A 12023-nucleotide genomic window follows, 5' to 3' on the forward strand; every position below is an offset into this window, starting at 1 on the left:
GTAGAATCATGCAGTGACTTCGGCTTGGGGCGTTACGTCGGGGGAAAGAAATTATGGAACACAATAGAGTAGGGTTCAAAGTGCACAGGGTATCGGTTTAGCGTACGGAAGGTATCATAGCTGTAATTTTCTTGCTGCGCCCTAATATTTGCACGGTGACAATTCTAATTCGATATTTGAATAACAAATGAAACTTGTGTGGGAGATATAGAAGCAAATTAACAACATGCTTTTTTGATATGTATTCTTGAAGCGTATTTAGGTACTTAAATTATTAAAAGAAATGCGATATTGCTAGATTTAACCTCTTCATGTAATGAACTATATTATTTTTTATACAGGACACGTATTTCCCAATAAATATATAGAAACGAAACAAAGTATTGGACTATCTACGATATAATAGGATTAACTGCAAGAATTAACTCCGTCCTCTATTTTTGAGGAGAAGAAATCGTTACTTATTGCCACTCTTTCTTACTCTAATACCAAAACTAGTAGAACAATCGAAGCGATCAATAGCAAACAATTAGTACAGAGTATACGCCATCGCAGTATAAGCCATCTTGGACATATAATAAGTGTTAAATATATTACTACTGACTTAGTACTTTTCTGATTTTTGCGAAATCTATACGTGTACTAAATATCTTATAACTTCTACAAAAATTATCAAATTTGTTTCAAACTTTAGCGATATGTATAAACATTATAGTCGAGTCTCAATGAAGCTGCAAGTGAAATTTCACAATGTTTCCTAGAACGGACATAATATATTCATAAAAATTGTCTGCAAGTGTTCGAATATTTTTGTGAACCACTGTATACATTGGAACGGAAGAAGCAACGTGGTCCAGAAAGTAAACGAGGATAATCCACGTCGCGGAACGAGAAAGATCGTTCGGACGAGGGGTTGCAAGATCTTGAGCCAGGCTAGCTATAGTTATATACAGTGCTCACAATGGCAACGGCAGAGTGCATTACGGTTAATACACGAAGGACCGCGGTCGTTTAGCCGAGGATCTCGGCAGTTACCGCTTCGCAAAGGATAAATCATCTCGTGATTTCAACCACGCCTACCGTAGGACAGAGAAGCGGCTCCCCCAGAGCGTAACGTACGGCCTAGACGTTCTCTATACTACTCTCTCTTCTCTCTCCTGCTCTCTCTCTATTTCTCTGTCTCTTTTTCTCTGTTATATGCCGCTCGATGAAAACGCCGCTTTCGAAAGCGGAAAACTAATAATCCTCCGCCGCGGATATCTGTTCTGGAACAGCCACTAGCACGGAACCGAATATATTGATAGCCCAGTTGTGGATGTTTTCGACTGTCTGCTGGAAATTTGGCTTCGCAATCACCACCAACGATTATCTCACCATTCTATGGGTTTCAGTGAGGAATATCACAACGTTTAGGTATTACTGCATTTTTATTGCATTATGATGTTGTTACGTATGCCGAATGGAATTCGCAGAGAATTTAGATTCGGCTATAAAGAAGTAAAAGTTTGTTTCTATTGACTAGGAATATTAGTTCAATCTAGCGACAAATGCTTCGTAAGATTTTGTAGTAAATAAACGTCTACTAGGGCCATTTTGGACAAACATTTACAAACCAATAATATTAATCAATTGATGAGCTTTTTACAAATTATAGATTGTAGACTTTTCCTTTACAGTTGTACAATTTTGTATAAAGTGGAATACTCGAATTGTAATTAACTACCGACTGTAATGTATACATTTTACCCCTAACATCTTGTTTTATTACCAAACTTATTACTGCTGAGTAACGCTGTTTACTAATACCGTGATTTGTAACTGATGACTTTTAAAACTGATGAAGGAATAAAATAACTTTAGAACGATCGAGAGTTGTTGGAAAACTGAAAGGGAATTAAATTAAATTTAATATTATATAATTTCAAACGGAAAGTTCAAAGTTTTAAATAATATCGACAATTAGAAATAGATTGTTCTATCCGGTAATTGAATACAAACAAGGAATTGAGAATAACGATCGGATGTGTTGGCAGTATTGATTCGTAAATTTGATGGGTTAAAAGTGTATGGAGGACACAGGAAATGGGTTTTTGATATAATTAAGTTTGGAGTTAGAAATATAGCGAGGATGATGCAAACTTATTAGCTGATAGAAAGATGATAATGAAATTATTTTTTTATTTAAAAGTGGCTAGAAGAAGGGAGAGTAGTAGGGCAACGTTGAGTTATTTGAATTAACTACAGCTTCAATATCTTAAAACTCAATCTTAAAACACTCGAACTTCGCACAGAATAATCAATCTTGTAATATTATAAGATTATTAGATACATTAGACTTTAATATACATACTAATGAAAAAATGCAAGAAATATTGTGTATTTTAATTCAAGAAGAAAAGATATAGAAAAAGAGAAAACGACCGAAATACGTAATTCTATGATATAACAATTTAAATGAAAAAACATGAAAGTTATTTGGATCAAATAAAATTTCAAACTTAAATGAAAAAGCAGTATTCATTTTTTAAGCAACATTTTAATACATTTGTGCACCATATCTCGCGCGTGTGACTACTGGCGAAATTAAATTTATAGAATTAAATTTCTTAACAAAATCAAGAGAAGTATATTGCTAGATTGAACGAATTCCCACACCCACATGGATGGAGAATGGCAAATATAAACGGTGAACTAACGCGGTCTATTTCCCACACTCGGCACTGCGGTCGAGTGCTGGGAGATTTTCCCATTTTCCCCAAAAGGGCCGTGAAATTGAGCAGACAAATCGTAGCTCGAGAGAGCGCGACGAATTTCACCAGGCCGTGCCCTCTGCTACTGTGTCCAACGTCTGTCACCTTCAATTTCCAGATCTCCCCCTTGTTTCTAACTATTATTACTGGAACATATTAATTCATTTTAGCTGTCTACTAGGAAAAAATGCTCATCTGCTTCAATGTACATTATTTAAAAGTATTAAACATATATAATATATGTGATACCTCTTCAATCGAACATTCCTTCAAAAATCTCAAACATTCTGTCTCAACTACGATCCAATCAAACCCAAACCCCTGCAACCACTCGCACGCTGATCGAACCCAAGAGCCGTAGCACTCGAGTCACGTCGTACACAACGAACTGTCTGAGGGAAACCACGTGACAGTAGAAGAGAGCCACATAATTCCTTTCCCGTTAATCGGTCTCATTACCGCGCCTACTCGTAAAGCGAGCCACCGTGGTCGAATCGCCTCTAGCCTGTCGCCTCTAGGAAGGAGTTGTAGGGTACGTCTAGAAAAAGAGGGTGAAAAAGGCGCACAGCGTGGAGCAGGATCGTTTGGCGGTAGAATCGGTCGTGTGCAGTGGCCGTCTGCCTCCGGAGCCAGAGAAGGAGAACGGTGGCCGTGGAGCGAGCGAATGAAACCCGAAGAGACGGAGAGCTGGACGAGGGAGGACCGGAGACAGGGAAACGGAGTTTAATGTTCCCCTCCAGTGGGTGACTCGAGGGTGTAATTGCCGTAGTGGGCGGAACAGAGCGGGTATAGCGGTGATGGGCGTGGTTCGCTGATTACACCGCGTTGATACTGATATCTCGGCTACCAGCGACGAGGCCGCACCCCTCTCTCGCTTTTCCGCTCACCGGACCGCGCCGATATCCGTCCTAGCCGCCCGGGAATCCATCGACACGGATCGAGTTCAATTCGAAAATTACCCGATCGACTGACTCTTCCTTTCGATACTCGTGACTCGGGCTATAGTTTTGGCTCTCCTCGATTTCCACGATTCAGGGTAATTTGCTCTTATAAGCGGAAATGGCGCTTATTTTCGGAACGTCGGCAGCTCGATCGGGTGACTTGCTTGATTAAGTTGAAAGAAAGCTTGTGGATGAGAGAAACCACAAGGTGATTTTCGAAGATCGAGAAATTGGGAGAGGTGATTGGAGAAGAGAACGACGGAGTTGGATATCGTTCGATTAAGGCGGAACGAGGGTGTATGGTTGGTGCACTTTTGGAGGGTGTTTGTGTGAGAATGATTTAAGCTTTTGAGGGCTCAGTTTGTATAGAAAGGAACGAAGGCGTTACTTCGATTATGGGGTAGGTAAGTAATTCTTGGTTTTAATCGTCAGGCATATAAGAGTCAACGACTAAAATTGTAGAAAGGTTTGAACGGTAATAAGAGAATAATAAGAGCAGAGGAAAGTAGAATATCAGGGCTAAATCACGTATAAAAATGGTAGACAAAATACTGACTAATACAAAAGGATAAAAAATGTCTTAATATTTTTAAAGAAAAAAAAAAGAAGGTTCAACCAATTGGCAGAACAAAATCGAGTATTTTATATATTAAAAGCTAATAGTTTCTTTTTGTCGGCTTTCTCGGTTTTATTTTTTCTATATTTCAAACAGAGGATCACTTTTATTCAATTTCGTTAATGGATCAAGTCGAATTAATTTTTCACAAGTAGTTGATTCGTTAAATGGAACATTTCAGAATATTATTAACAATTTAATTTCTCCAACGTGCTTTCCACGCTGTTCTTAGTATTTCTGGTCTCTTTCTCTCGAACTCTTGCAATGCATATTGGCTCGTTGCTTCCTTCAGCTTTAGATACGAATTTACGATATCGAGGAAGTCGAGAAACCGAATCAAAGCTCGCCAAGGGACCTCCTCTTTCTGATATCGCGTGGACAACTGCCAGGAGTGCAGAAATTTCAAATTCACCTACTCCGTTTCTTTTCCAATGAATTCTCATTAAAATTACATTGATTTTGCCTAATACGATACGGTATACCTGTTTCTACATTATTTCTATCGTAACCAAAAATTCTTCAATTTTTTATTCAAGTGTTGCGAATCTTGCAATTTTGATCGTATCTTTGCTTTGTATAATAGTTTCATTAAAATTTACTACTCGGCTTCTTTCGTGAATTTATAAATACATTTATAAATACATAAATACATAAATTTATAAATACATAAGAAAAATTGTTCTTATTATTATTAAAATTCCCCGATCGAATCAACAATAATTTACAACCATAAAATGTTTACTAAATTTAACGTATACTCTAAATTACAAATACCTTCACTACGATATACAATCCTTAATGAAAATTGTACAGGTTGTGGAGATGATACACATGATTACAAAATCAATCTTCCAATATCTTAATTTCTTTTAACTCAAGATCAAATACATTTTTTGTCCAGGTTCCATCTTTTAAATAACTTGTATGAAAGTATGAATTTGTATCCGCAGTCTACTTATGACTGAAAGTGTAGTTTTTGAATAAGAAACGATTTCTAATTGCACTCATAATGCTTTTTTGTTATCTTATATTAAACTTCCCACAGAAACAAGAATTATGAAACAACGTGACGAACAACGTATCTCACTTTTCTCTTTCACGAACTGAAATCATCAGTTTCTCAAGTTTCTCAAAGAAACGCAACAGCGTTCCACGTTAGAGTTCGTTTGTCCCCTTTCGCGAATCGCGCGCGTCAAGTGATTGCCAGCGAAATGAACGAAAGTTGTGCAGGGTACTGGTGCCATCGGCGATCCACGCCCCGCTGACTGGACTGTTTTTTATTGCCACCGCGCCCGAAAGATCGACCCGAGCCACAGGACGATTCTCCTTCGGGGGACACGCGGAACTGTGGAACGGGGAAAAAGGAAGCGTACTAGGAAAAAGCGGGCAGTGCGAGGCCAGGGGAAGCTTAGGAAAACTGGAGTCCAGTCCGTCTGCAACTGTAAGCAGGGATAAAGTGGGTGGAGACACCGGCGGCGAGTAAACGTTCGAGTCAGCGCAGCGCGTTTGTAAACGTATACGCGGCCCCTTCGTGTTACGTGCAAGCGCGCCAGTATTCTCGATTTTGTGCAGTTTTTGAAACGCGAAAAATCACGGTACCTTGGATTTTATGTAACATTTTTTTAAAATATCAGAAACTACGATATCCTTGAGTTTATGTGATTTTCTTTTAAACACAAGAAGGCGGTCTCTTTTTAGATACGAAAAGTTAAAGTGTCTGCCATTTTATGATTTCTTTTTAAATACGAAAAATTATGATACCCTTAATTTTACGTGCTTTTCCTTCAGTACGAATATTTACGATATTTTTGAAATTATATAGGTGTTTCTTTTTGAGATATGCAAAATCACAGTGTCTTCTACTTGACGCGATTTTTTATTTAACTGCGAAAAGTCAAGGTATTCTCAACTTCGTGATATTTTTTTAAATACTAGAAATCATGATATTTTCGAGTCGGTTTAATGTGATCTTTTCATAGTAGGAAATAGCACACCCAAACGTCAAAATAGCGTGTTTTGGATTTTCAGTTTCCATCTTTACCAAAAATATGCAAGTGGTTTTGATAAAATTAATGCTGGTTTTTACAGAAATGGAGAGATTCTAATTGTGTCACTTCGATTATGGACGTAGGCATTGTATGGAGCCGAAAAAAAGGCGAACAGAAGGAATATTTTTAGCCGAATATTATTAGCCGAAGCGAACATATCTACCAGTGTCTCGCCTAATGAATGGAATAAGTAGAATATTGCTACTTTTTCTCTCTTTCTCTCTTTCTCTTTCTGTCTGCCTTGTTTTCAGCTCTTGTCACTATTTATTATCATTCGATAATAGAAGAATCGATTCGTCTGTGCATTAGTATCAAAGTATTGTTATACAAATTTCTTCTTTTTTTGAGCCTTCTAATTAATTAAACCATCTTCTTATATATCCAGCATGTATTAACGTTTCGTGGCTCAAATAGTATTCGACATTTGGTTTCAATTAATTCTCAATCAATTAGCTGTTTTCGAAAGCTGAGACGTAAATCTGAACTATACTTTATATTTTCGTAATCAATAATATATTTGTTTTGATTTATATCGATATATTTCTTACGTAATGTTAGAAACTGAAGAAAATCAAGTGACATAGAATATGAAATAGTCGACGTAAATGTAGAAATACGAGAATGATGTACGAATGTATAAAACGAGCCAGCTAACGAAATATAATAGAATTATAGATAATAGAAATGTCATACATCTTGAAACGTCTATGAATACAGCTACATATACGGAATAATAGAATTATGTTAGTGAAGCTACACTGTATTGATGTTATGCCGGGAGAATCAATCTTAATTTCTATAAAACATTTCTTCTGATACGTTTCATATATTTGAGAAATTCCATTGAGAAGCGCTACGATTAATTGTGATATTTTCCTCTATATGCTTAAACATATCACGAACCAGCGTAATAATGAACGTATTAAAAATAGAGAGACAGAGAGGGAGAAAGAGAGAGAGAAATTATTTGAGAATATTTTATTCGAATTTTCTCACCAATAATTAATTTTCATATCCGTCTCATTAATTTCCATTCTTTATGTACTAGCACTAGGATTTTCCAGTTTCATTCCAAGATATCGGTTTCAGTCCAATTCCCATCGAACGACTACGATATTCTTTATTATCCTTCTTTTCTGAATCAATATTTTGCGGTATATTTAGCAATCTTACAACTTCAGATGTAAAGAACGTAACCTGTCGATGCTATAAACCTTCTATTCTTTTACCACATCGCTTTCAACAGTATCATATTGCATCGATAAAAATGTAGAATTAAAAAGGATGATGCAAATGAGGTGGATGAAATATTCTTTGCGTTTCTCCACGTGTCACTTCTCCCCTCTACCTTTCAATCTTTCTAACTATACAAAAATTTATATTTCAGAAATTAATTTTTCTACAGAGTAATACGAAGGGACTTAAAGAAGTAAATAAATATAACGCCACACAAATTTCATAACTTAAATGTTATTATATACGTATACATAACGTAATTATTAAAATTTGCTATCCATGAACAATTGAAAATCCGTGTCTCTCATATCTGACTATAGAAATGCAAGAAATTTGAAGGACGAGGAAATTATTTTCTAAATCGTTTGTTCTAATTTTTCGTCATTTTATTTCACTAGGAAAGCAAAATGTTAATTATGGCAATATTATAATCGCATATAGGACACGATTGAAAAATATAAAAGTACGTACAGTATACTCTGTAGAAATAAATAAATTCAACTAATTATCACAGACCGCACGCATTTGTCACCATTTATCGTCCGCGAACGTGGTAAATGCTAAAAATTCAGAACATTTAAATGACAAACGACTGGAATTATAAATCATTACTTCTGATGGAAAGAAGTAAGGAACCAAACTTTCCAAAAACTCTGTATAAACGCGTCACAGCTCGTTGGAACTCGAGATGGTTCGCGAAACCGTGATAACGTATTCAAGAATGGGAACAGCCGAGAAATCGCGTATTCATTTCACACCATCGATCGAACGTACCGCTAGTAAGAAAACAGCGAATCAGATCGATTCAACGTCGGGGATTTGTTCGTGGATCAGATCGTGGTATCGAGTGGGCGTATTGTTCGAGGGTCAGCTAGTTGAGATCTTGGTTTTGCCGTTTAACGAGGAACGTCCCTTCTGTAAATGAGACTCGATGACCTGGCGGAAAACGAGAACGAGCCCGTCCTCGGTCCCGGTTCTTGCGTAAAGGAACGATATCGTCGAGGAAAAAAGGATACGTGGCACTGGTACACGAACTACGCTCGAGTTTCTTCGATATGATATCATTGCTGACTCTTTCTATTTCATAACCACAGCACGCAAAAAGGTTTCTTCCGACATAAACAGACTCTGCGTGGGTAGAATTTAGTGAGAATTAAGTTGAGGAAAGAAGAGATTATCATTGGTAAAACTACCTAATTTTCTTCATTGTGACGAAGTATGATTGCATATTTCGAGATGGAGGATATTTTCGACAGAAGATATCCTTTGAAGGCTTCCTTTTAAAGGATGCTTCTGTCATAAGACTGTATTATTTCGAGTTGCGACACTTTTGAAATACAAGAAGGGTTCGAAAACTAATCGGTATAACCTAGTTAAACATGAGTTACGTGAAGCAAATACCTTTTCATTGTCAAAACTTTTAGCGGCTGAACCAAGTACCTACAACGACGAGATATTTCCAAGATAGAAGCCATTTTTAACGAAAGATTAACTTACAATGATTAGCCTCTAGCTCCTTCACATGTGCCACTTAGACAAATAAAAAATTCCCATAAACCACCTACACAAAATTTATTTTCACACGTTTAATAGATTCATATAACGATAATAGCAATGAGTATCGAGAACGTTCTCGATCGAAGACTAAACACCAATATGTTGAGGTAATTGTTTTTAAACGCAGGCGTCCTCTGCCCGGTAGAACGTTCGTATTCTCTGTGAAAGCGAGTCAAAGGGCACCGCTTCCTTTCCGCCGATCTATCATGGCCAGTTGAAAATTTATCGACAGAAGGCAAGGAGACAGTGGCTACTGGTATTCCGCTATCCGATCCCGTATTTCGAGAATCGTTTCGTAACCGAAGCCCGATGCTCTTTGCTCGGCAATGCCGCCGCGACGCACGCCGTCTGCATATCAAGATGCCCCCGTAGCGCCGTGCCTTCTCTCCGCCTCGCGGGCACGTACGTCGCTCATTGTCAGTCTGTTACCTTTTTGTACTTATTTAATACCGTCCTCTGGCATTTTCCACGTAGCGTGAATGCGTAAAACGCGGTACGGTGGCCACAAGGGGTGAGGGGAATCGCCGACGATGGATCGCGTGAAATCCTACGTAGAAATCGCCCGTGACGCGTCGCTTTTAATTGCATTTGGCGCTGGAACGGACTGCTTCCAGGAAAATCGTCTAATCTGTGTCTTGATGTGACGATGATCGACGATGAATCGCGAGTGAAGCTTGTACGAGGTTGTTGTACAAAGACATTGCTTTGACGAGAGTAATCTTTTTTTAGTTCTTGCACATTTCTTTTAAGTTTCTACATTCTGATAGGATATTTTTGCCTCAATCGTGTCTTTCCGACGTTAAACATTTTCTTTAAGTTCTAGGGGAGTACGAAAGAATTGCTACTGAAACGTTTTCTTGTTTCAATTTCTTGTTACAATTTTATGCTAAAGTTCTTCTTGGAATATTAAACGTATTTTTGTTTGTTGCAACAAGGATGAACTGAAGAGTCAATCTTGATTGCAATTGCACAGTTAAATGTAAGTAATTGATGAGTAGAGCATCAGAATACACAAGATCTCTTTCTGTAAGATGCACAAATAGATTTTTAGGTGTTACCTGAATATTCCTGAATATCGTATTTGACGATATAATTAACAATTCTTGTAAACAATTAGTGGTATCGTGCCGACAAGTCTGGGTTTTGTAGAAGTACAAGAAATGGATGTCTGTTCTGTTTATAGAGAGCAGTCACTAAGTTGAATAGGAAATGCTTAGTCAACGCATTCATGTAGGTTAGAGATAAGAGGATTGATCTTGATGAAATAGAAAGTGATTTCCGAGGCTAATCGTGCGGTTTCTAATTCTATCAGAATTCTTATCGGAATGGACATTCTACTAATTTCAATTATAAAAAATTTAAGCGAAACTCATCGTCATGGTAACGAATCGCTAAACAATAGTAATTACTACAAATTACGCTGGATATACCGAAGAAAGGTCCGTGAGAATCGACATGCAGCTATAAATTCATTAATATCGCGGTGGACAGTTATTGTAAAGCTCACCAATGATGCGCAACAATGAATTAGCGTGCGAAATAATGCATAAATTATCGGTGCACGATGAAGATTTCGATTATACAGCAGTGGTCGACAGGCACGCCGACTCGGTTAAGAGCCGAATAAGGGTGTCGAACTCACGCATTACCGGCTCTTTTATTATTCATATGCGAAAGTGAAGCGGGTGTAATGCTCGCGATGTCCGCGCACGAGACATTTAATTTCGCCGCGTGCACGCGCGACGAAGGGAAATCAACGGTCACGCTGCCACCCTCTTGTCAGGGGATGGGACAAGACCACGCGTGCGTCATTTCATGTGCAATTGTGCGAGCCATCGATACACTCACATCTCTACTACTATTGACCGACTGTGAAATTACGCTTTTAAAACTTTTAAATGCTGCTATCACAGACCTATGTTCCACTTAAATTTGGAGAAAATATTTTGTTAACACTAGAAATACCGAAGTTTCTTTAAATCAATCTAAAGAAGACTCTGTCATTATTGTAAACAAAATATTAGAAGCACTCGTCTTTGTATAAAGTGGAAAACTTGAAAATAATTATTTCTAAGTGAATATAACTTTCGTCGATTTCTCAATTCGACAGGACCAATTGATTTTGATAATGTCATACTGTTGCACTGTTCACTGTATTATATACTCCTTATTTCTAAGTAGTTTTCCTTTTGAGCTATGCAAATAATTATATTATATACGTATCGTTATTTATTGAATAACATCTAATTTGGTTTCATTGTACGAGTCGAGCTCAATTTGTAACTTATTGACTTTGTAGTTTATTGATACCGTTTCGTTGTATTATTTGTAAGATAAGAAGAAGGTGAATTTTGTTTTGTCCAAGACCTCTTGTCTGGAAGAATTCTGTGGTGCTCGCCAAGCTAAGATGGGTGTGACCGGCGACCGCGATCGTATCGCGCGGGTTTGTTTAAATAATCGGACGTTTCGGGACCGTGGCAGGTATCTCCGTGTCGGCATCTGACCAACCAATATGTATGATAATTTCGACATGCCTACAGCTCATAATGGATCCTGAGTATGTGCGAGCTGAAGGATACGAAAGTAAAAGAATCCAAGGACATGTATATTGGACTTGAAATATGATCCAAATGAAAAAGTGGGAACTAAAAAATTGATTTCGCGCACCGATTTTTGGAGGATTTAGTACCCTCTGCTAATAATAGCTTTTAAGAACAATTGTTTATATATTTTTTTAATTTAGTCGTTACATATGATTAATTTTTTAGTCTTCGTTAACGTCATGTACTTTTTGATTTGCAGAAATGTAGATTATTTATTTAGTAATATTTGCTAAGGTGATTAAGAGGCTTTGTTGGTAAAGTAGGAAATTCAA

This window comes from Bombus vosnesenskii, unplaced genomic scaffold (assembly GCF_011952255.1).
Source record: "Bombus vosnesenskii isolate JDL3184/JDL3185 unplaced genomic scaffold, Bvos_JDL3184-5_v1.1 scf7180000013788, whole genome shotgun sequence".
Taxonomy (NCBI): domain Eukaryota; kingdom Metazoa; phylum Arthropoda; class Insecta; order Hymenoptera; family Apidae; genus Bombus; species Bombus vosnesenskii.